The 24,395-nt window shown below is 47.1% G+C and overlaps 1 protein-coding gene and 1 long non-coding RNA gene across 4 annotated transcripts in view; both read left to right on the forward strand.

Moving 5' to 3' along the window:
* LOC149342154 (netrin-1-like) overlaps positions 1 to 24,395 on the forward strand; it is a 170,430-nt gene that overhangs the window by 48,319 nt on the left and 97,716 nt on the right. The window lies entirely within an intron of this gene.
* LOC149342155 (uncharacterized) lies at positions 13,286 to 17,386 on the forward strand. Of its 2 annotated transcripts, none has more exons than XR_016283008.1 (3): positions 13,286 to 13,610; positions 13,833 to 13,922; positions 15,011 to 15,822. It is a non-coding gene; the product is annotated as an uncharacterized LOC149342155 (long non-coding RNA). The 2 variants fall into 2 exon arrangements; XR_016283007.1 differs by lacking the exon at positions 13,286 to 13,610 and adding an exon at positions 16,995 to 17,386 and having other exon boundaries at positions 13,628 to 13,922; positions 15,011 to 15,122.

A 24,395-nucleotide genomic window follows, 5' to 3' on the forward strand; every position in this document is an offset into this window, starting at 1 on the left:
AAATGCAGCATGTTTTTCTCTTCCGTGCCGTCTGTTAGTGCAGCTCAGTCGTTTCCATCAACATGCACCAAACAGCCCGACTACCGCCTCTTCTTGAAAATGAAGTTCACTGTACATCCAGAACGGTGCGATTTGCGACTGGCTAGTAACCATATGATAAGCTGCAGTAGACACCTGACACAGGATATAGTTACGCGGATATACGAGCCCGCGAAATCGGCTTCCTTGCAGTGCATAATCACCTGACAGAATCTGTTGCGCTGAACCTCAGAGTTCCCTGAATACACAACAGCACACGCGAAAAAGAACTGATTACGAAGCTTACAGCTTTAACCTGCCACGGGGAAGCGGTCGAGAAATAAACCACGCAATAAAAGCAAGCCCTGCACTAAAGGCCTCCATGCGCGTATCATTAGCGTTAAACCGGTTACAGCTCACCGGGCCGACGGGTCCTGCTCGCCCAAAGACGTACCGTTGTCCGCCGCCCATGCCGCGGGAGGGCACACGAGAAATCTTTAAAAGCCACACAAGAGGCCGCCGCACTGCGGCGCCCCAGGCGGACATTCACGCGCCGCCATGTAGATATCTCATTTGATATTAGCGTCACATGCTCGTATTAAGCGCCAAATCACGTGACCCGATCAGGTAACAGCGCGTGCGGCAAGCGTTTCCGCCACTGGATACGCGATGCATTATACCTAAGCTTACCTACCGCAGCGGCCGTAAATCATACCGCCACGGGGTTTCGTTTTCTTACTCATTCACTGCGATCGACTGCCGTCGGAAGAGTGAGCTCTCGGAGTGTTCTGACTGCGTTCAGTAAAGTTAGGTCTGCGTCAGGGATCTTCCGGGTGATGTGGGATGCGTGATACGAGGCACAAATTGTGATAGTGGCCGTAAATCATACGGTTACGAGGTTTCGTTTTATTGTTCATACACTGCGATCGACTGCCGTCGAAGGAGTGAGCGCTCGGAGTGCCCTGACTGGGTTCAGTAAAGTTAGGTCTCCGTCAGGGATCTTCCGAATGATGCGGGATGCGTGATACGAAGCACAAATTGTAATGCGGAAGAAATCTGTGGAGGGAGTGAAGGGGGGGAGACGAAGTGCCCATGTTACAGTTACAACGTAGGTCGTGAATGTTTGCCCTGCCGTCCGTGAGCCTTTTAATCAGTTAGTTACGAAGGCATCAGCCTTCAGCATGTGCCTGTTCGAGACAAGAATCTCTATGTGTGCTGGCACCTAATCTCAGCAGCTCTGCCCACCTATAAAAAAGCTATAGTCCCACAGAAGTGGTTCTTCAGCTTCTGTTTATTTAGAAAGGAACACTCAACTTTTTAGAATGTGGTACCGGCAATACACATTCTTCAGCACGTAAAACGCTGGGATGAAAATGAGTCGATAGTGCATGAACGGCAAATTCTCTTTAGTAGCAATTATAATTGTAAAGCGATTAGTGTTAATTGTAATCTGACTCATGGTGCTCTTCAAGCTGCACATTATCGAACCAAAAACTGGGCAAAGTAATTGGGTAAAGTAACTGGCCAAAGTAATTGGGCAAAGTAATTTGACCGCAGCAAAGCCTTTACTGTTCACTGTATGATCACTGTTGAACAGTTATCATATTCCATTGACGCAGGCTTCCTGACAACCATTAATGGAAAAGCATAGGCGAAAATCTTAGCCAATAAGCAATGTGCGAGAAGTTTGTGGCGAATATACGTTTTGTGGTTTATTTTCATGTAACAAAGGCGTATCCAAGAAAAAAAAAACAAATTGGGAAAGGGGGACGATGGAGCACGCATGTGCAGTCCGTTGAGCAGAAGCTTCTATGAAACGGTTATCCTGTGCTCTTTCATCAAAAAGAGCGTGAGAGATAAAGACTTAAGACATGGAAATAGCCATAGGATTTTGTGTAATGCGTGAAGTGGGCTTGTAGACTCAGTGACGGAGTCCAGCTGTCAGGCACGCCGTACTGAAGGGCCTTGAATTGAGAACGTTTCGGGGAATGCGTGTGCATGTACACCTAATCAAAAGGTCAAACTCTCCACAAATGAGGCTGGATATCTGCCGGCGAACGAATCATCATGCTTGCTAACCAAGCGACCTGACCACTGCGTCACCTCAGCAACGTACTTGATCGAGATCCTGGAAAGACAAGAGTAACCGTATAGCTAACGGATTTATTAAAAACCGTTCAGAATGGTTAGATGAAATAGTAGCAGCTCAACTAGGGGGCAAACAACGTCAACTAATGAGTGTGCGAACAGTCGTGGTCTCACAGAGTTCCGTGAAAAATATAGAAAAACAGTGAAACCATTCTGCCCGCGACGTTCAGGACACTCACGGGATCAACGCCATCTAAATTCGAAAAGTGCATCTATTCGCTACTCATCTACATGGTATGAAAAGGATAAAAATAAATACGAGCTAAGCAAGCCGGAACTGCGCAGGGATCATCCGCTCGGTGGGAAACTTCGGCGCGGCGTGGAGAAGACGACGTGGAGTCGGCCTCGATCGCGCGCTTCCCCGGAGCGACCGTGCTCGTAGAACGAGTAGGCGAGGAGGGGGATACATTTATCAAGGAAAAGATCGCGCAATAATCTCGCCTTAATTGCCTCGCATTTATTGTGTTACGGCGAGGGGATAGCGACGTCCCCTTCAGTCCGCCGGCGATCTGGCCGGCGCGGACTGCGAAATGACCGGTCCTTATACCGTATTCACTCGCGTAACAGATGCCCCCACGTAATGAACACCCCGCCCCGTTTCTCTTCATTTAAATTTCAGAAATGTAGGTCATTTAAATTAGGTAAAATTTAATTGGCGACAGTGTACATTCTGCCCCACGTAAAATACGCGCCTCTCAAATTAGGCACTAAGTTTTTTTACAAAATAGAAAGTGCGTCCGTTATACGAGAAAATACGGTAGCTGCTCGCTCGCTGTGTCAAGGAGCGCCTCCACTGCTTAACTTGTTCCGATTCATTATGTTGTACTCTTCTTTCTCTCTCTGCCACATTTCTTCTGTCTATCTGCATGCTTGTAGACGCGAGTGCACACAGTTTTTAACGCTGCCTTTACTTTCGTTTTTCCTTCTTCCTATCTACCTGTGCAGTTTGCTTTTAAAGATGAAGCTACCTGCCGCTGGTGAGCGTCGAGGGCACTAGAGAAAGCTCATTTAGCAGTCAGATCAGCCGTTGCGGTAAGACCCCTCTGTTAATAATACAAGCAACAGGAAAGGGAGTGCGCATGAGGAATGATACAGGGAGGAACCTCTTAACCGCCAGTGATTTTATTAGCGCTGAGAGTATGCTGTACACGTCTTTTGCGTAATGAGTCTGACGCGTGAGGATGCTGAGTCCATGTCATAGAACACGTATCAGAACCAAACATGGACAAGCCGGCACTCGTAACGAATAATGTTCGTTGGAGTTGGTGCAAAGTTACCTCTCCTTGCGGCAGACGTTAAAAGTTAAGTGGTTTTTGGATAGCCATTAACCTCTTGTCTGTTTCTTTTTTTTTTTTTTTTTGCTATCTTGAATGCTACCCGCTGTGGTAACTTTGTTGCTACATGGTCGTGGATTCGGTTCTCGGCTGCGGCGGCCACATTTTTGGTAGAATCGGAAATGTAGAAACGCTGGCGTACTGAGATTTCGGCATGCGTTCAAAATCCCCAGATATAGTGTAAATTATTCAGGATCCCTTCCATAGTGTGCCTCACAGCTCACAAGGCAGCTTTGTCACGAAAAGCTGTGTAATTTCAGAAATGAATAAGTAATTAAAAAAATGTTTACTGTATGCGAGCATGCTGTCCAGTCGGGAGCAAAGGCCGACATGGCAGGGACCTTTAAGGGTCGCACAGCATGTTAAATCTTGACTGGCTACGTATTCATAAATTTGAAGAGAGTAGAGTGCTTGGTACAGTGCGACCGCTCACACGATGTAAATGGGAACGGCACAAGCAGCGGTGCTGGCCGTTCAAGCGAATACGTGGACACTAACAGAAGCCAGGTTAAACGAAAAGAGATCTACTGATCTCTGGTGACTGATATGGCGGCCGGTGCGATGCATTCTCACTCGGAGTAGGACCCCCGGAAAAGCTATATCCGTGCAGCAGCAGCGTACTCGACAGCGATATCCGCAAAAATGCAGGAGCGAGCAACAAGCACGGCAGCTACCGAGGAGAGAGGCTGCTCGTTCGGGCGGAAGAAACGCGGAGAAGCGCTGGCCAGAGCCGAGCTGCGCTGCAAGGGCTTCTTTTCGCACGTGCATGGCAGCGACAGTCACCTCCGCTTCCATCGCGCGGGGGAGGCTATCCGTGGGTGGCCGCGGTTCCATTGTCCCGAGGTGGTGCGGGCCTGGACGCCTCGTCCTCTTTCGGCTCGTCCAGCGGCACAGACAGGCGCACGCATGCCCCCAGCCTCCATTTACCTCCACCCCTCACCACGACGCTGGTACTCTCCCCACCTTTCTCCTCATCCTCTCTCTTTTCTTCCTTTTGCCTCCACATCCATTCGCGCTTTGCTCTCTCTCTTTCTTAGTCGGCTTCCCGCCAAGTTTTCCATTTGATTTTTTTTTTCTTGTTTCTTCGGCTGTCGAAGCGTTCCGTTGAAGCGGCAGCGGGCTGATTCCAGGAAAAGGACCAGAAAGATGGCTACGAGACGCCGTCCTGAGGTTCGCTCATCGCTTTGCTGGGCCGATGGACGACAGGAAGAGCTTAGCATTCGAAATGTAGTAACCGAAGCTGAGAACAAAGCTGGGAAGTCAATTCTTATTTTGTGTGCCGTAGACTTTTTCTTTTGCTTTGTTTTATCGCTTCAAGGTACCTGTCGCGCCTCTTACGCGAGGACGACGAGAGCTAGTTCTTTGATCTTGCGACTGCTGCCACTAAGCCCGGTCGTGCAGCACATTGCGATAGTCAACTGCTCGGAGTATGGGACATAAATTTGGGGGATTGGCCACAACGAGTGTCCAATTTCTTTCCCTCGTTAATGCTTACATTATTGAATAACATGTTAAAGAACCCCAAATGGTCGAAATTTCCGGAGCCCTTCACTACGGCGTCCCTCATAGCCTGAGTCGCTTTGGGACGTTAAACCCCCATAAACCAACCAATAACCATACTTTGCTCGCCTGTGTCAAGCGCCCTTTCGTAAATATGACGTGGATCTTACCATCGAGGAAACCGTGAACATTGAAAACTACAATAACTCCTCACATTTAAATCAATGCACATATCTGTTACAAGGGCGGATGCGCAAAAGAGAAGCCAGAGTTCAAGTTCTAGCAACACAAATTTCTGATTCAATTGTGTTGTCGCGCCAATTGAACCAGGCAACCAGGCCGCCGCGATAACAGTTGTCTTAACGAATTAGTCAGGTATCGGACAAACGGCCCTCAGCCTTTGCTCTCCTCTAAGAATTTTTGGTGCAAGAGCACTACTTCACGGGGTCAAACCCAACCAAGAATCTTGCGTCGTCCCTGACCTTCAAGATGCAGAAATAAAATAAATATTTACGGGACTGGGTTTTGCTCCCGCAGCTGTGCGAACAGATCAGCTTCGCTGGCCACTGCACGAGAGCACTACGCTGTAGCGGCAGCCGATCACCGCTCGTGTTAAAGAGCAACACATTCTGGTTTGGTTTGGTTTATGGGGTTTAACGTCCCAAAGCGACTGATGCTATGAGAGACGCCGTAGTGGAGGGCTCCGGAAATTTCGACCACCTGGGGTTCTCGCGCTGTGCATCGCACTTCGTCGTCTTCATGAACTTCCATCTTCGGCGCGAACAGATCAGGTCAGCTTAACCTCAACCTCGATCAGAGCCTAACTACGTTAAAACCCTACCACTTTTTTTTTTCATCCTCAAGCTTTGCGAATGCTGTTAATACTAACTACTTGCCTTGTCATGCGCCATGTACACTCGCAATGAATCCAACCTCACAAAAATATATTTAGAGAGTCTATAGACTGTGCATAAACTTTTGTCTATAAATTCTATAGACTTTCTATAAACATATTGTATGGGCTAGTCTATAGACAATCCAACCCTATAGACAGTGTATATAGGCAACCTATAGGTACAGAGTCATGCACCTTTAGTAGACTTGTCTATAAACAGTCTATAGACATGAATAGACAAAAGTTTACTAAAAGTGTATGGCTTTGTATCTATAGATTGCCTATAGACTGTCCATAGGGTTGGTATACTCGTCCATAGAATTTGTTTATAGAAAGCCAAAACCATACAATTTTTGTAGATTTTTTTCTACAGACAGTCTATAGACAATGAATAGACAAAAGCAAATATCCATGGGAAGGCAGTGGAGTCTATAAGAAGTTTATAGACAATCTAGAGGCCACTTTTATAAGGGAAGGCTGGCTGCGAAACCGTGCCATCGAAAACGCGCGCTCACATGAGAGAGCATTCTGCCGCAGGCGGGCAAGCGGGCGAGAATGGTCGTGAGGCCGTAAAGGAGCGAGAGATCGGCGGCACCCGGTAGCGGCGGTGCGTTTTACGGCTCTGGGCCGTTTCACATGCATGCGATTCTCGCCTGCGACGCTGCGAATTCGGTCGGTCTGCGACTGGGGAGGGCCGTCGGTCTAGCCGCAGACGGCCTGCGACCAAGTTCCGTCCGGTTGGAATCCAGTCGCAGCGTCGGTGTGGTCGCTCTGCGACTGACCAATGGGCAGCGCCGAGTCGGCACGTGACGTGACGTCACGCGGGAGCAGCTGCCGCGGCCACGACCGGTCTCCAGGCGCGCGAGCGAGAGCGCACGTGCGTCGAGACCTGCCGCGGCAACAACTCGCACGTGACGTGACGTCACGCGCCGTCTCGGCGTGGGGTCACGTGGGAGCTGTTCCCGCGGCGTAAGCAAAACTGTTTATTCTAATCAAAACATACGAAATATTGCCTTGCATCTAAAAACAAGCTGGTCATTACATCATCAACACATTCCGTGCAGTGTTTCTGTCGGGTTTAATCGTGGGTTGCCTATGCGAACATCGAGCAACCTTGCGTGTCCCTCCGACCGAATTCGCTGGGTACGCGTTGCATGTGAAAGCACTGTGCGAAAATCGCACTGCGGCGTCACCGACTAGGCCGACGATATTCGTTCTAGTCGCAGCATGTGAAACGGCCCTTTGTGGTCGGCCGTACCACGCCTCGCTTCACGCTCGCGCTCGCACGAACTCCCTCGGTCGCCATTCTGCTGCAGGTGTCACTACAATGGTACGGAGGGGCCGGAGAAGCGGCGCGGCGCGCGTTTCCGCGTAGTTTCTTTTCTTTGTTCGCAGCAAGTTTTGAGCCGTTAGGTGCGTCGTCGCGAAGATGTCAGAGGGCGTGACAACACGTGAGCTTACAGTAAAGGCTTACATTTCCTACCCCCGCTGCGTACGTGAAATCTTTGGAATGCACGGGTCGTAAAAAAAAAAAATAGAAATCTTCAGAAGTGCACAGGCAAGTGCAGGCTGCAGAATGGGCAACGAGGAATCCGAGAAATAATAGAAGCCGCATTTCGTCACAAAGGGTTTCTCTGTTAGATCTGCCCCATTGAAGACTTTAGCAACTTGTGGTTAGGCTTCGAGCTGAGTGCTCCACGTGAGTTGTGCTAGAGTAAACTCTGTAGCTGAGCTCTTGTTGGACTTATGGCCCGCTACACGAATTGTACAGGCGGGTGTAAGATAAAAGTTGACCGCATACTCTCGAGCATGGAAACCGGGCTGATCAATGTGTTTGGTTTTATTTCGGTGTATCGTACCGAATGAAGTGTTATTTCGACAGCCTACTTTTGTACCGTTCTTTTCTTTTTTTCACTTGAAATTTTTCTTCTCAATATATTACCGCACATACTGAACGCACCTCCGAAATTCTCAGAGATTTTTTTGGAAAAGAAAGGTGGGTTCACTATGCGGGTAAATGCGGCCTATTTTTTCTTTGTCACTGTTCCCATGTCCCGTGGTCTTTTGCAGTTTATTGGACGCGCCGATACTTTCCAGGTTGCAGTCACACTCGTTATGATTAGCAGTTCATCATATCACACCAGGAAACTCATTTTGAACAGCAGTGTGCAGAAAAACAGGACATATTACTACAGGAAATTCTTATGGGAAATACTAAAGCATATGAAAAACCATAATAATAAAACGTATGCGTACAATGTGTTGATCTACCGTTTTTTTTTTTCCCCGGAAGTTCGTAACCCGCTTGCTGTGTGACAGAAGGTGCCTTTGGGCGCAAGACAACAGATTTAGCGGAAGATGACGAAAATTATTTTAAAGATTGCTCTGCTGAGGAGAACTTACACGTCTATGCTATAGTGTGCTGTAGTATCCTTCTAAGCATCACTCTTGAAAATCCACACATTGTTTCCAGCGCTTCCTTTTATCAGTCGAACCTTGCTACTCGTGTAGAGTTTCAAATGTTAGCCACCATGACTGTCATCACACAAAAGAAAAGATAAAACTTGGGCTAGTTAGCGTCTTAGCGCAACCTTAAAGCCGCCATGAGACTGTGAACATGTTCAGAGCCTGTGCTGCAGTGACTGCTCTCTTTCAAATGTGCCCTCGCCTTATGTAACAAACCATGTTCGTGCAGCCCAGTGCGGATTTTATAAGGTGGACTTCAAGCCACTTGTACAGCGTTTGATGTGTGAATTGGGGCGTCATGGTGATGAAGAATCCACGAAGCCGTTACCTCACCGAGTAAGCACACAACCCTCTTCCTCAAATGATCAAGAATTTCCTTAATGGCGACCTGCTGTTTAACACAGTATTTTGAATTCTTAGCAAACGATTTCCCCGAGGTTCGTAAAACGACGACAAGCAATCAGTTTATTCTTAATTTGCTTATGCAGATGTTCTCTGGACGTAAGGAAATTGGGCGGCATTTAGCTGTTGGTCTGTCAGTCTCGAGGCCTAAAGCAAGAACCCAACGATTTATCGCGAGTAATCGCTCTACTCGTGAAATGTGTCTCACTTAACAAACAATCCGGTGCACGGATGTTCATTTCTACACACAATGTTCTCGCATGCCGTTGCTCCTAACGAGCCTGCAGCTCTCACTCGACGAAGGGTTCTAACCTGGAATCACAAAAATAAGCACCTCAACATCGAGAAGAACTAAATGCAATTGGGAGGAGTCCTAATGTGCGCCTGGAACAACTGCCTAAGTGTTCCTTCCACATCTCTTGCCAAGCAAAGAGTCCAGAGGGCGCAGCACTCTTCATTATTTCTGGCACACTTTCATGCAGTCTTTGTCAAAAGTAACTAGGCTGCATGGTTTGCTTCTAGCTTGTACAGCGGAGCCCTTACAGCTTCCCTGAAGCTGAAATGGTCGTTAAAGGTAAGGACTGGGGGGTCTTCTTACCTTGCAACACCTTTTGATCTTTAGGAAACCCACAAGGGCTCCACTGCGTAAGCTAGAAGCAAACCATGAAGTCTGGTTACTTTTGACAGAGCCGGTACATACCATAATGCCTTCACCACGATTCGCGTTACGTGTCGCTGACGTCATTTCGACAGATCTCGCATTCGAAACTGCAATGGCACTGAAATACGCGCTACTATGATGTGTTCGTGACAGGGTTTCTGTACAGTAGAAATACTTTCTATTTAGGTCTGTGTTGTTCTGACAGTTTATGCCGCCTCAGCTACGTGGTATGTTTAGAAAATGATACGAGATGCGCCTTGAAGAGGTGTAACTTGCGAACGTGATGCAGTGAAGCTTCACGCTGGTATACGGCTGAAGGTATAACTGCGAGCCCGAAGACACTGAAGAGCTCTGCTCGGACTTGTTGTTCAAACCGTCGCTATTACATTGAAGTTACATCAACACCATTACCGTGCTCCACGCTACGTACGCTTCTTAAACAAACAAAACATCACCACAAAAGTAACACAAGCTCAGCGATGTACACAGGCAAACAACATCCACTGTTAAATGCGGCCCATTGAGTTGCAAACTGCATGCAATGTTCTCCACTCTGTCGGGTGGTGGCGTAGACACGACTTTCCAGACTTCATTCGCGTAGTACAATACACGCGGGAGAGCGAGAAAGAACACATTCTCGAGTCTACCCTTCGACGTGACCTGGCTTGCCAATAGCGGGTTCTCTCTCTGCCTTCATTCTACACTCTAAGAAAAAAGGGTGTAAGAAGGGTGCATCTTCACGACTTATGCTATCTGAAGGCGCATGGACTAACGATGCACTTTGCGGAGTGCATCGTTACACCCGTGTGGAGGTGGTGGAGGCCGTTAGTCTCTTTGAGAAAACTTACCCCTTTTTTTACTCTTCAAACCAGCTGTGTTCCCTCTGCGCGAAGACATGTACAGCAAAGTATGCAGCCCTCACCGCCTCCCCTCTCGAAGACGGCCCTCTCCCGAAAGCGGGGTGGCGGGGTTATTTTGAGGACAATAGTTAAGAGCTACTCTGGCTCACGCTCCCCCACTGCATTGATCCTTTCATCCGCGCTGGCGAAACTGACCGCGCCTCCTCGCTTCTTCAAGGGACCAGAAGCTATTTCTTCGAAGAACACGTACAGCGATCTTCTGCCCATCTCCGCCTGACATGGTCGGCAATAATGGCGGACGAGGCGGCTTGGCGGATGCACAGAACGTTACTGAAAAAAGGTGCATTGGCCGCGATAGGCCACGACAACCATCACGCCTGCAAACATGCTCTTGGTTGCTAACGGCCAAAATAATCACTAATATTCGGTGCATGTGCTCTCATACTCATGATTGGATATCATTTTAAAAAAGAAGTAAGTCAGCAAAGACAGACGGCATGATCGGTGCTGCTACTCCTTTGACCAATCGCAGCTCTGAACGAAATCAACAGTTTAGCGCTTCAACACACCAGAGGCATGAAAATTATTGCGCTTATAATTTCGGCTTGTGGTTAAGCTTTTATTAAAGCGGTAATAAAAGCTTTAAAAGGAACAGTTTTGCTTCACAGCTAGCGTAAGCGCTATTAGTCAGCGCTGTTCTTCATTTTCTAATAGCGTATACGATAAACACCAGGGGGCTTAATTCCCTCCGTACAATTTCGAATAACGTGCACTGCTTTTCGAATAACCCCTCGTTGTGGCACATGTTCCTGAGCAAATAACAGACGAATAACAGAAAGGGTTCAGGTTAACGTGCATACAAGTTAATAAATCAAAATCGGACGAACGAGCGAGATTGTTGACGCAGTAATTTTATGTTAGCTGAAGATGCAGTGTAACGCAAATCCCGAATAAATTGCACTCTCATATTTCGGCTCCATTTCAACAACAAAACAGAGCCCTACTCGCTGATAAATGCGTGATCTTCACCACTAATATTGACAACGCTGAAAAACAAAAATGCAAGAAACTAGGGAAGGAATAATTCTGCATCCGAACTGAGTTGTGAACGTGGCCTGAACATTCCATATATATAGGTACTTTTTTGTTTAGAGCACTTTTACCAGAGTCGCACTTTTGCTGGTCTACTATGAGATCACCAGCATTTGTACATCTGCTCGTAAATTCCTCAACGCAGCGTAAAAGACATTTCTACGTTTCCTTTCCAACAAATGTACGGATCCTTTCTCTCGGCACAAGATAGCGAAGCCTATAGTAATCAGTTTTCGAGATAGCTGCATTTCCTGATCATGTTTTGGCGCATTCAAGTATTTCACATAGAAGCAGTTCAATTTCAGCTTATTTTAAATTTATAAACAGGGAGCGAGGTGACTAACGCGATTTAAGTCTATTCGAACTTCTCTTGCGTATGAAATTGTGCTGCACGCCTACAAGAGCAGAAATTAGCTTAAACTCAGTGTACGTGTACGTAACTTTTAGCTTTTAGGTTGTTCCGCGCAGCTTTAATGCAGTCAAGTAGTACTGATAGTCAGAAATGAAGTTGACTGCCTCCAATTTTTTTTTTCGAACTGTGGCGCTATGGAAGCATCGAATTCCGCAACAAACCGGGTGCCAGAGGAAACAGTAATCAAGGCGCTTATATTGCGGCAGTGCATTGTGAATTCTTATGGAATGGTTCATGCGTCAGGAAATAACTCTTTCTTTTAGAGGCTAATGATAAGCACTAAACAGTATATTGCACTAGATAGACGCAGCCCGAAGACCCAAGCTCGAAAATAAATGAAGCTACGGCGTATAAACTGGCAGGTTTTCCTTCATCATCGTAAGTTGCTTCGGATGACTGAGACTTTTGTCTTGTACGCACAAATAAAACTGAGCTAAAGGACACATTGTATCGCACTGACGAACCAATCTTTAACAAAAACATAAATTCAGCGGTGGCAACTGCCTATATTGAATAAAATGAAAGCGCGTATAATAGACGGAATCGCCCGAATAACCAGTCGGTTGAAGCGTCTTAACGGGTGCTTGCTGCCATAGCGTTGCCAGTGCTCCATTTCTGCTCTGTTGACCCATTTTGAAAATATTTTGAGAACTTCGCGAACTCTGGAACGATGAGAGGTGAGAACTGCTGCATCAGCAGTGGTCGGCTGCCGCTTGAAACCCTCTTCTGCGCCAATTCTTCAAAAGTTCAAATCTCGTGAATCCCCTTTTTTTGCCTGAAACTTCTTTCTACTCGGTGCGGCTTTAATAAATCCATATTTCTATGGCTGTGTCTATTTCGCGTGAGCTAAAATATTTTTGAACTAGAGCTGGTTTTTTGCTTTTTTCGAATTCTCCTAACACGTGCGGCCTCATAAGCAAAAAGAAAGCTGAAATGTCATACCAAAATTGCAAACTGTATGTATCTGACGTGGAATCAGTAATGCTCTAGCATTTACATCGCTTTTTTAGATAGTTCTATGAATGACTTAGCAGTGCAGGAAGGGCAGTTTATTGATATATATTTCGCAGTGCCTTCCGCGTGCGGCAGTAAATGAGAGCTGACGAGAACGTACGTTCCACTACTCTGAAAACTATTCTGTTGCATACACCGTAGATTTACGGCAGCATCTGCGTAACAGCCGGCTGCACTAAATATTTCAAACGCATACTGCAAGGCGCTCGTTGTACCCGAGAACGAAAGAGCTGTGAGCACGCGGAGAGCGCGGAAAAATCAGTACCACATGGACAGAGCGGCGCACGCAAAAAGAAGCGAACCCGCGCATTGCAAGCTCCAAAGGCTGTTGCCCCGCACGCGGGCGGCATGACCTTGGAGCACTGGTTCCCTCAGTCAGCGGAGAAAAAGGGATGAGGGGAATCGCGTTGCCTCGCCGAACAAAAGAAGGCGCAAAGCAATGGCAGTGGCTTGTAGTTTTTTTTTCCTTCTCTTTTTCGGTCACGTGCCTGTCTATTTGGATTGGCTATTTCCTCCCCTAGAGTCGAAGACGAAGCCGCTGCTTACACGTGACGCTCGTCGTAGTTGTTGCAGGGTGTCGTGCGTGCGAGTCAGGGCGCGCGTTCCTCATTTTGAGCTGTGTGGCCCGTGTGCGTTCGTGTTCGCTTGTGCTCAGCGATTACTTCATCGTGCACGCTTCATCGATGTGTGAGGCTGCAGTGGGCGACATCTTCGCGAAAGAGTGAACGCCTGGAAGAAACAGCGCACGCCAGGTCGTCGGGGCGCAGCTCATCGTACGGATTCTTCGCGCCAAATTCCAACCCTACAAGTAAGTGATCTATTCGTTTGGTCATTCGGGTTGTTTCCTGCCATCAGATTATGGTGTATTCTGTAAAGATGCTTTATCATGGATTGTGCGCGCGAGCCGCTACTTGTTGCTATTTCTTGTTTTGAGCCGGTCGCGTGCGGCCGGAGGGAGCCTATCGTGTACAACACACGATCGCAGCGGCGCAATATGCAGGCGTCTTTCTCATGCTTTCTTTCGCTGCAGGCTCTGATCCTTCGTCTGCTGTGCGAAAGAACATTGCCGGTCGTCTCTTCAACGCAAAGTATTCGTCCCTGCTCACGACCATTCAGTAAGGTAAGTCCAAACCGCAGTCTCCGTTCAAAAAGGGGCGAGTAAATTAGTGTGCGCGCTTCTGTGGTACGTACTGCGCGCAGTGCTCACATCTACCGCAGCACTGTATGTGATTCTTATTGGACAGTAATCCCTTTATAATTTCAGCGCTACAAGGCAACTCCTTCTGCCAGGCCGCTTTTTTTTTTTTTGCGAATGGACGGCGTCAATTTTTTTTTCTCTTTACCACGGAGTAGCAGCAAACGATAAAACAGTAAACGTGAAATTTATTTATTCATAGGCAAGAAATTAGCAGCTCATTTGTGCTCTGCGCTTCCTGGCATGCGGCCGTTTTCGCTCACACCTTGCAATATTTTTGCTAACCCAGAATGTGACTTATCATGACAGCAGTTTTACTGCATTCGAATGGCAAGATGCGAGTGCTAATGGTGTTAAGTTGATATGTAGCTGGCTCTTCACTCAGGCTGCGAACTAATAGAGAAAAGTAGACTTGTTTAGTTCTTTTTACTAGTGAAAAGGTCGGGGCTAGTTGGTGGCCAAACATTAGCTCACAAAAGCGTACAGTCTATGTCACCTCTTTTCGTGCTCTTGTATTCTCTTGTGAAAGAGAGACGTTAAGTTTGATGTCGCTGTAAGAGCTTGAATAGAAGAATACGCTAGTCTCTAAGCTTTTCTGTTTAGAACAATAAGGATTTTGGTTGCACTACTGTAATCTGTCGACGAAAAAAAAATTCTGTAATGAATACTGTCAATCTCGTAAGCAGTAACAGTATAGTTCTTTCCTTTTTCTACAGTGGCTGTTAGAAAATATGTTAATTATGTTAGGCACTTAGTGACAATTCACTGGTAATAGGCCATTGTGCTGTAGAAGTTTGTCTAGGCTTGTTGTGCCAGTGCATTGCATCAATTATGCCTCTTATAAATATGTGGCAAGTGCTGTAATGGATAAAATTTAGAATAAAAAGTTGTTTCTCATTTTCAAACCATTCCTGTCGTTTTTTGAGCATGTGTGCTGCCATTACGTGGTTTAATGAACATATAAGTTATCACTAACCATTACACTAATACTATAAATGACGCTTCTATTGCAGTCCACCTGGGAGAAGGAGGGATGCAAAGGTGCACAGCCATTGTCACTCCTAGCACCGAAGTTCAGCCTGGATTCTTCAAAACCGTACAAGTGGCCGGGAATAGATGTGTGTGGTATGTATGTTTTTATGTAATTGGGACATTGTTGCAAGTTCATCATCTCTTGATGTCCATCCGTGAACATAGTGTTCTATGTTGCACAGCTACAGCCATTCTATTAGAGATTTTAGAGCTTTTCAGTGTTTTCAAGGACTTAGTTCTGAAAGAATTTTTAAATAATGGTTTGAATAATCGTGATCACTTTTTTTGGCATGAAGTATAAGTGCAGTTTTTTTTCTGCAAAAGTAGGCTGGACTTAAGCAAAAATTTCATATTGAATTAGTTTGAGAGGTGCTGCCTACAATTCATGTTGCTGGCGTCAGAAAAAAATGACACACAGTTATGGTAATGCTTGGCAGGGTGGCATGCTACCAAGCTTATAGGACTAGCACCGTTTATGCATGTGAAGCTTAATGTGATACGCAGCTACGTGAGGCTGTTAATCTTCTTTGCACTGTTCACACTTCTTTTTGAGTAGGAAGGTGCTGTTCGCTGATGTGAATAATTTCCAATAACTAACATGAACCCATATTAGTTTTATTTCACATCGGAGTGAACTTAAAATTTAATTAAGCTCACGTGCCCTGCATGTGACAGCAGATATGGAAGGCAACTGTTTTAATAGCCATTCTTGCATGCTGTCAGTCAGTGTTTACAATTTCATTATGCTGAGCATCTGAAAAGATGTGTAAAGGTTACATTCTATTGTGCCGGCAAAATGTAATTCATGGGAATTACTGCTGCTGCATATGCTCCAAGCATTGGATGAAGCAGCACTGTCTAAATAAAAAGACGAGATTTGTAATTTCCTCAAGCAAAAATAGTGCTTTAGAAGGACTGTTCTATGCTGCTTGTGTAGTTAATGTAGTCTGTCAGTGAAGGCCAGTCCATAACAAAAGCTTTTTGCATAGGCATAATGTAGAGGTGTAGTATGAAACAGGCTATGAACGTGAATAAAAGGTACCTTTATTATAATGTGGTCCAAATAATTTTTTGGTATGACGCTATCTCATGAGTGGAGACAACTCTTTAGATGTGTAAGTTGCCCTTGCTATTATTTCACGTTTAGCCCAAAGCTCTTCCTTGTTTTACAGGAGCAGTACACTAAAATTTATAGTGCATAGCCTTTGTGTATAGGCCTTTCACCAGGTATTTAAACTGTATCGAAAGGCTGTGACAATGGAATGCACCCAGAAATGCCATCACAGGCACAAGCTTCCTGCTGTTTGCTAATCGGAAATGAATTCACAGGTAATATATGCAGGGAAAATTACTGTTGGAGGTATCGCTCATTGATGCTCAGATAATCACCTACACTTCCCTTTTAGGAAGAAAATTCACTGTATGGGCAACAAACATAAAATGGCATCAGAGACTAGAGACATATTGTTAGCAAGGGCTGCATGAAACCTTAACAACTCTAGATATGGAGAACTAAACACACGAGAATGGAGAGAAGGGTTTGTTAAACGGCATTTCATTTTATCACCTTTTAGTAGTTTCCATTTCATGCACATGTTTTTCTGTTTCTTGATATGACCCTCTTCTTAGTCTGGCATCCGGGATGCCTACAGCCTGACCGTGCAGCTGGGCACAATATTCTGGATTTTTCCTGAGAAGCCAGTGTGCTTGTGATAATGTCAGCATATGTGAGGGATTAAGTAGCTGCCATTTAGGACATGTTTTGTTTTTCCTTCATATCGTTTCTGATTTTGGTTCTCATTAATAAACAGAAGCCTGCACTTGTGGAATTGTTTTCATGCATCTCCCTTTATCCCTGCCTTTTGTGTGGTTTTACACTTTTAGACCTGAATTAACTAAGTCCATGGTCACGTCGTCTGTGCTTTGTGGTTGCAAAATTCATTATATGTTTTCTTCTCTGTGCAGGTCAAATACATGGTACATACTGCCTCCACCTGTACGAAGAAGACTGCCAGGGTCATTGCTGTAATATGGTGTAGCATGTGACAAAATAAATATGACGGTATGTTTCTTTCACCGATTCGTTTATGAATTCTTTGTGTACATTCTGCAGTAGTACCTGCACCTGAACACACAATTACACAGACCATCTCACATGAGATTCGTCGCAACATTCGGACACTGCTTGCGCTTCCAGAAAGACTCGGGCTTCTACCATGTGGGTCAACTTTAGTCCTGCATTCAGTGGGCAGGTTTACGCTACAGAAGGGTAATAATGCTCTCGTGTGGACAGTATAAATACACCACCGAGTAGTGCATAGATACCCTTTGCAGTAGGGCATTACTTTGTACCACTAGAAGGGTAACTTTATCCATCATGTAAGGGTATAAGCTTGCACCACAGTGGTGCAAACTTTGCTCTGTTTATGACGGTATAAGTTTAGTCTTTGACAAAGTAACTTTGCACTTCTATACATAGCATAAATTTACCTGCTAAAGGTGCAAACTTGCACCTTGCATGCTAGGATATGTTTATGCTTTCCTCAGGCTAACATTTACCCCTTTTAGAAAGGCGTAATGTTATACCTAACTGGTTTAAAGTTACTCTTCTTATGTCAGTGCAAGTTTAGGTTATTAGAGCGTAACATTACTCTACGTGCGAGAGCATAAATACTTAGTCTCCAAGAAACAGCGTAACCTTACCCCCAAAAAGGTGTCAGCTCAGCGACAAGTGTTTTACCCCCCAAAAAGACTAAGATCACACCTTTTTTTCTTAGAGTGTATCGCACTCTTCACTTTTCCCGGTCTTTCTCTTAATTCTTTGTTCAACGTTTCTCCGCGACGAGAGGAGCATCCAGAGACGGTTCGCGTGACTCACGCGCCGCTTCCAACTTCTAACCGCATCTTCGTCACTTTCGTTTTCCTCTTTTCTTTTTTTTTCTTTTTTAACGCGTTTAAAATAGAGCTTCCAAGCAGCTGCGTCTGCGCGCTTACACGTCGCACTCGGCCGCGTACAGCGGCGTCAATACTCGAGTGAAAAGCGGCGAAAGAAAGTGATGCGCGGCGCACTGGCATTGTGCACGTTGCTGCTGCAGCCCTCGTGCATTGCTGCTCCTGCACGTGGCGTGCCTTCGCAGCACACGCCGGGCCCCGCTGTTGGGCGCAAACAGGAGTAAGGCTCGAGGTCTACGGGTGTAACTTTGTCTTATACTAAATCGGTACAGCGTGTTCGAAGCTGAGAGGCGCTCTGAGCAGTGCTCAGGGTGCTCAGCAGAATGCATCACCGGGCTGTAACAAGCTCTCACAGCACTGCAGATTTCTCGCTTGAAAAGCGTATTACAACTAAATTTGATGATGATGATGACGTTGGTGATGCCGACGACTATGAGGCCGTTATCCTTTGTATTGGGGGACCATAATGCATTAGTATTTGGTCTCACAGGCTGCGGTTGGTACGGCTGTTCGCTTTGTAACGAGCGACCACGGAGTTTGTGCCTTAGTTGTGCCCCGACGCACGGCTTTGTGTAAAGTTCACTACCTGCAGCGCCATCTCGTTTGCTTTTGGCAAGCTGACTTCGTTGGGGCGGGTACGCAGAGAGGGGATACTGATTCCAGCTGTGTAGCTTCTGCTACACTGCACTGTTCTCTTAGTGAGGCAGACTGTGTAAAATGGGCGGTTGCGACCCGAGGCACAGGAGCGAGCCTCGTCGTCTTTCCCAGAAGGGTTCCCTCCGAGGGGAGACGTTCTGCGATGGAAAGGGGAACGCTGACAGTCGTTCATCTTCATCCCAGTCAGCGCGCTTCAAGGCCAGACGTTTTCGACGGCAGCTGCTGTCAGCGCAGACGTCTGCGGCCGGACGTGTGAATTGAAAACGCGGCTGCACTCTGTCACACTTCCTTTATTTTTTTTCTGCGTCTTCTGTCTTTCCTCCGCGCAAATGCGTTTCTGTCGCGCATGATCAGTTCCCCGTAGGAAAGGGTCGCCAGATTGTCGTTTTGGTGATGTACATGGTCTGAGCTCACAAGTAGGCGGACCCTCTCGACACTGAAAGGCACTAATGTTTGTGTTCTATGCTCAAAAGCAATACGTCAATCCACCGATATCATTCGTTGGTACGTTGTGCAAGTCTTTTCTAACATCCCAACCTACAGTTTTTTTTTTTTTTTTTACTCTCGATGTCTAAATCTTCGCACAAATAGCAGCATTGTCAGAGATACTTTCAATGTACACCTCGAAAGGTGCACCCAAATGCTTGAAGATCCTTCAACTGAAACTGCATGCAGATTAAGTCTTCTTTTGATGCGTGTTTCGTGCGTTAGCCGAAAGGTTGTTATGGAGAGAAGGGCTCACTGCAGTCTTTATTTTGCCTTCTCAGTGCTTTGAACATGTTTGGATGTATGCAGAAACATCTTCACTGTTAGCGAGCAGCTTTTTACGTACACAACCAGTGAACAAACATGCTGCCTTCGTCCAACCCTCAGGCTGACCTCACCGGCTAATTTGGCGGCGCATCCTGTTCTAGTACAAAAGGCGAATCGCACACACCCAGAAGAAGAAGTGGATGAAGAGGAACGTGTTGATTAAATACACGAGGGAAGCAGATTGATAAATACTCTCGCAGATTCACCACCGACAACAATCTCCGCATCCGGAAGTCTCCCCACTCCCTTCCTTCGCCGCTTCTTCTACAGCTTTATTTCCATGCCTCTCGCTTTCGCGCGTACGCATAGGCCCCCACAATACCTATAGTCGGTTGCGTAGCGAGTCTCTCGACGCAAAGAAAATTGCTTTCTAAAAGAACAATCCGTCTTGCCCGAGCTGGGATCTTCTCATTGCCCCACCTTTCGGCTCGCTTTCTCGCTACTCTCTGCCGTCTTCCTTTTCTTTCTTTTCCGCTCGTCTGTTCCATTCTATTCTCCCTTGGCCGCGAATACGTGGGTGGTGAATGAACGCCAGCGTTATCTGGCTCTGCGATAGAAGGAAAGAAGGAGGCCGCGGAGGGAGGCCCGAAACAAGGGGCGTCTCGAGCAAACTGGGCGGAAGAAAGAAAGTTTGTTGCGACTCTTTGTTTGCTCTCGGGCCGTTTATTCTGCTCCAGCTGCAGATAGCCGCATGCCTGCGCACCGATTTCGCCGAAGAGCTTCTGCGGACGCGCTCGCGCCCCTCAAGCATCGCACGGCCGCAAAGCAGGTGTACGCGGCTGCTCGTTCTTTTTGCGCGTACTCGCGATGGAGGGAGCGATCTGTTTGTTTTTCTTTTCGAGCTTGATGCGAGTGGGAGGGCGGAGGAAAAGTTTATTACGAGGCCCGAGACGTTGCGATGAAACGTGGGAGGAACGCATCGCGCCCCTGAGGCTGCGTGAACGTTTAGAGACATGGGGGACCATAGCAGTAGTGGTTCAATGTGTTAAGGTAATCCCCTAATAAGGAGCGATTACTTATTAGCATTCACTAAACTGCAGCCATGCATGTACAAGGAAAGATATAGTTTTCACAGAAACGTCAGGGTTGAAGAAAAATTCGTACTGGTCTGTGGTTCGAACCTGTTCCAATGCATTCACAGGTTAGAAATAGCTTTCCTGCTTAGCTCATTCGGTAGAGCAACTGATTCGGAAGGCAGTGGTCCGGGTATGACCCGCGGACCAGGACGAATTTGTTTTCAACTACGAAGTTTCTGTGAACGGTGTATACCTTTCCTTGTAGCTTTAGGCTGCACTTGGGTGTATGCTAATGAGCAATCACTCCTTTATTAGAAGTTGCCAGCGACCTCCTTGAATCAAGTATGCTTTAGGCAGAAAAGTTGTCGCTTCACATGCACGTGCACATGCACGTCCAAGTGCAGCGAAAGCTGAAGTCAGCAAATCAAACCCTGAATATTCTCTTTCAAGGGAAAGTTGTGGTGGCTCACGTGTTCGAAATTTTTGAAATTTTTGGCCTCATGAGTGAGCGCACGAAAGCGCGTTCTTGTGCACGTGGACGTCTGGTAAGCAGTTGCGCTCAGACACGATAGATGCGATCAATGAATGAATGAATCAATCAATCAATCATCAATCAATTAATCAATTCTGTTTCCTACTTGTTACAAGGAGATATATCTATTATCAGTTCGTAAGCCGCCGCGGTGGCTCAGTGGTTGTGGTACTCCGCTGGTGAGCCCGGCCGTGGCGGTCTCATTTCGATGGAGGCGAAATGCTGGCGGCTCATGTACTGTGCGTTGCCATTGCACGATAAAGAACCCCAGATGGTAGAAATTATCCGGAGCCCTCAACTACGGCATCCCTCATAGCCTAAGTCGCTTTGGGACGTTAAAACCAATAAACCATAAACTACAAACAACCTTATCAGTACGCGAAAAAAGTGAAGTAATTGATTACAGATGTAGCACTCTGAGCGCTGGTTCGATAGCTCACAAAACAGCCTATTGTTGCGGCCGGGCGTTCACTACCTCCTTCAGAGGCCCGTCATCACACACTGATCTTCTGTACGGCATTCATCTCATCTCTAGATCCGACATCGCTAATACAGCACAAGGGATCATATTCAAAGATTTGCGGAAGAATGTTTTTTTAATGCTCTCATGTAATCGCTTGAAGGAGGGTGACGAGAGATCATGACGCGTGAACCTCTTATAGTCGATTACATTCAGCGGAAAACGATCCACATGTACAAACAAGTACAGCACAACCTCAAGGCAGTGAAATCCGGACCTGAAGGAAACTTCACATCCGTTATCAACCATGGGATAGTTTTCGGTTGGAAGATGTAATTGAGAAGGAGAAGGTGGGCGGAAGAAGGTCAAGGTGGGTGAGCAGCCTCCTAGCTAAGGGGGGGGGGGGGGGGGTAAGTGAATAGACGATGGAGGTGGATTGGTGTGATAGCTACAGGGGTGGCTGGTAGTGGTGTTCCTAAAGGATGGAGGATTCACTTCTATGTACAGTGTTTGCCAAAAAGTAACCTGGCAACTATGGTTTGTTTCTAAGTGTCGTAGCGAAGCACTTATGGCAGCCCTTCAAGGTGCACTGAAGAGGAATCTGAACTCGTCTTTTTGCCGCGGGAACTCGATCTACACGTTCCGAGCATTCTCAGAAACTTCGATTTATTGCCCTGTGTGGCCGATTTCCCTAATTAAATCGGATTAACGTCCGGCTCCCGCCTTTTTTTTAATTCTCCCCGTACGGTGGGCGGAGTCGACCAACGCGCGGAGTGCTTTTCACCCAGTCCCGTGGCGGCTTGCCGCTCTGCCACCGGCGGAGTAATACGTAGTAATCCGTAGAAGCAAATAGTCCGCGCGTATTTTTATTTCTGCGGGCTTATTTTGCGGCTATATTATCTGCGAATGAAACTATTTATTCACGGAAACCTAAAAAAAAAAAATAAAGCGAAAGCAAAGCCTCCACGGAGCTGGCTGAAAGGCACTGCAGGCGTTGGTCGACTCCGCCCATCGTACGGGAAGAATTCAAAAAATAAAGGCGGGAGCCGGACGTTAATTCGATTTAATTAGGGAAATCGGCCATGCAGGGAATTAAGTCGAAGTTTCTAAGAATGCTCGGAACGTGTAGATCGAGTTCCCGCGGCAAAAAAACGAGTTCAGATTCCACTTCAGTGCACCTTTAATCTCCGAATCCGTGCAAAGTAAGGTGAACCCTTGTCCTGACGTTGTGACACCTTTCAGTCTTTAGGGATGCCGTAAAGGCTCCATTATAAGGTTGAGATGCAAAAACCTGTTGCTCGGTTACTTTTGGCAAAGGGGGTACATTACATTCACGACAGAAAAAAAAAAGGGGGGGGGGGGGGGTACACTATCACTGCTGTCGCAGTAAAAGACATTTCCCACTGGTAACTAATCGCGGACACCTTATCCCAGACAATCTCCCAACCTCGACCCGCTCCCACCAGACTCGGAGCTGTATTCAGTTATACTTCTCTCTTTCTCTTCTCTGTCCGGAGGCTAGTTTCTACGTGCGCAGCTTCCCAGCGCTTAAACGCTGCACGCGTCGAGGCGCCTAATTCTCCTTGATTGCCGGTAATTAAAGAGAGCGACCCCTTGTCCCCTTATCGCGACACAACTTCCGAGAGCGCCGCAAAGAGCGTTAACCTGGTCAGGTGCGAAGTGACAGTGCCGAGACATGCTCTTTCCATCCCCCCCCCCCCCCCCCCCCCCCCCATTTTCCACCCTCCACCCTTCACCCTATCTATGCTCCAGCGTATACACCCTCCCTGCAGCCCTCGACATCGCGCGCAACCGTGAAAGAAGGCGGCGTCTTCAGACGGGGCCGCGCTCGCGCGCGCGCGAAATTGCTTTCACCTGTTGGCTGCGTCGGTGGCGGCGGGCCAAACTGGAGCAGTGTCAAGAACCCTCGCGCGGGCGCTGCGACGGCGGCGAGCAATGTTTTTCACGCTACGAGGCTCCCGGAGAAAGGATACACGCTGTCTTATATGCCTCCCCGGTGGCGGCGGGGGCCCAGAATAGGCGCCTCAGCTCAAGACGTCGACTCTTCGGACGCGAGGTCAGGGAACGAGCGCGCTAGCGCGCCGGGCGCGGCTATATGCTTCGCGCTGCGTCTTTTAAGATGCGTGGGCGCGCACGCGCGTAGCGTGTGACCGATGTCACGGTACGATGCTCGTCCGGCTATAGCTTCTCCGTGCCGGTCTTCTATCGTAGACCTAGCCAAGCGGACATGAGAGAAGCCGTCTCGGGAAAGCGCTGATGAAGACTAGTGAAGCGTAGAAAGAACGCGAATCCTCATCCTCATTTCCTCTTCCGTGGTAGCGCATCGCAGTCAAAAAGCGCGACGGATAGAAGAATTCGTACGTTAGGCCGACTGTTCCTACTGCATTGCCGGTACGCAAACTTGCAAAACGTAAACAAGGGGAAGTGACTCAGATCCCATTAAAAGTGTCTTTGGAAGTTTGGCACTGTCGTTCTGAAGGCGCATACCCAGCATGAGCGCCAGATTTGTCAGTCCAGTCTATGGGCAATGAAAAGAAAAGAGAAAAAAATGGCGGAAGAGGGGGAAAAATGCAACAGACCCTAGTTGTACAATAGAAGCCGCAGGCGTCTTTTCGATTTTTTTTCTGTCTCCCACTGTTTCTCATTTCTCGGCAAATGATTCAGCCAGTTAGGTACTCAAGTTCAGTCCAGAGGTTCTGTGATTGCAAAACGCTACAAAAAAATTCATCACTTCAAGGCGAGCACATGTACACTACACTGTGAACTGCATTTGCTGAAACATCGTAAAGCACGTTCAACTTTCCTGAAAAATCTTCCGCGAAACACGATTGCACACCCTTCAAGCTTCGCATCGCTATCATTCGTCCTCCCCCCCTCCCCTTCCTCCTATTTCTCTTTCCTCGAGCACAAAACAT

The sequence above is a fragment of the Amblyomma mixtum genome, chromosome 5, assembly GCF_055824585.1.
Source record: "Amblyomma mixtum isolate Tamu chromosome 5, ASM5582458v1, whole genome shotgun sequence".
Classification (NCBI taxonomy): domain Eukaryota; kingdom Metazoa; phylum Arthropoda; class Arachnida; order Ixodida; family Ixodidae; genus Amblyomma; species Amblyomma mixtum.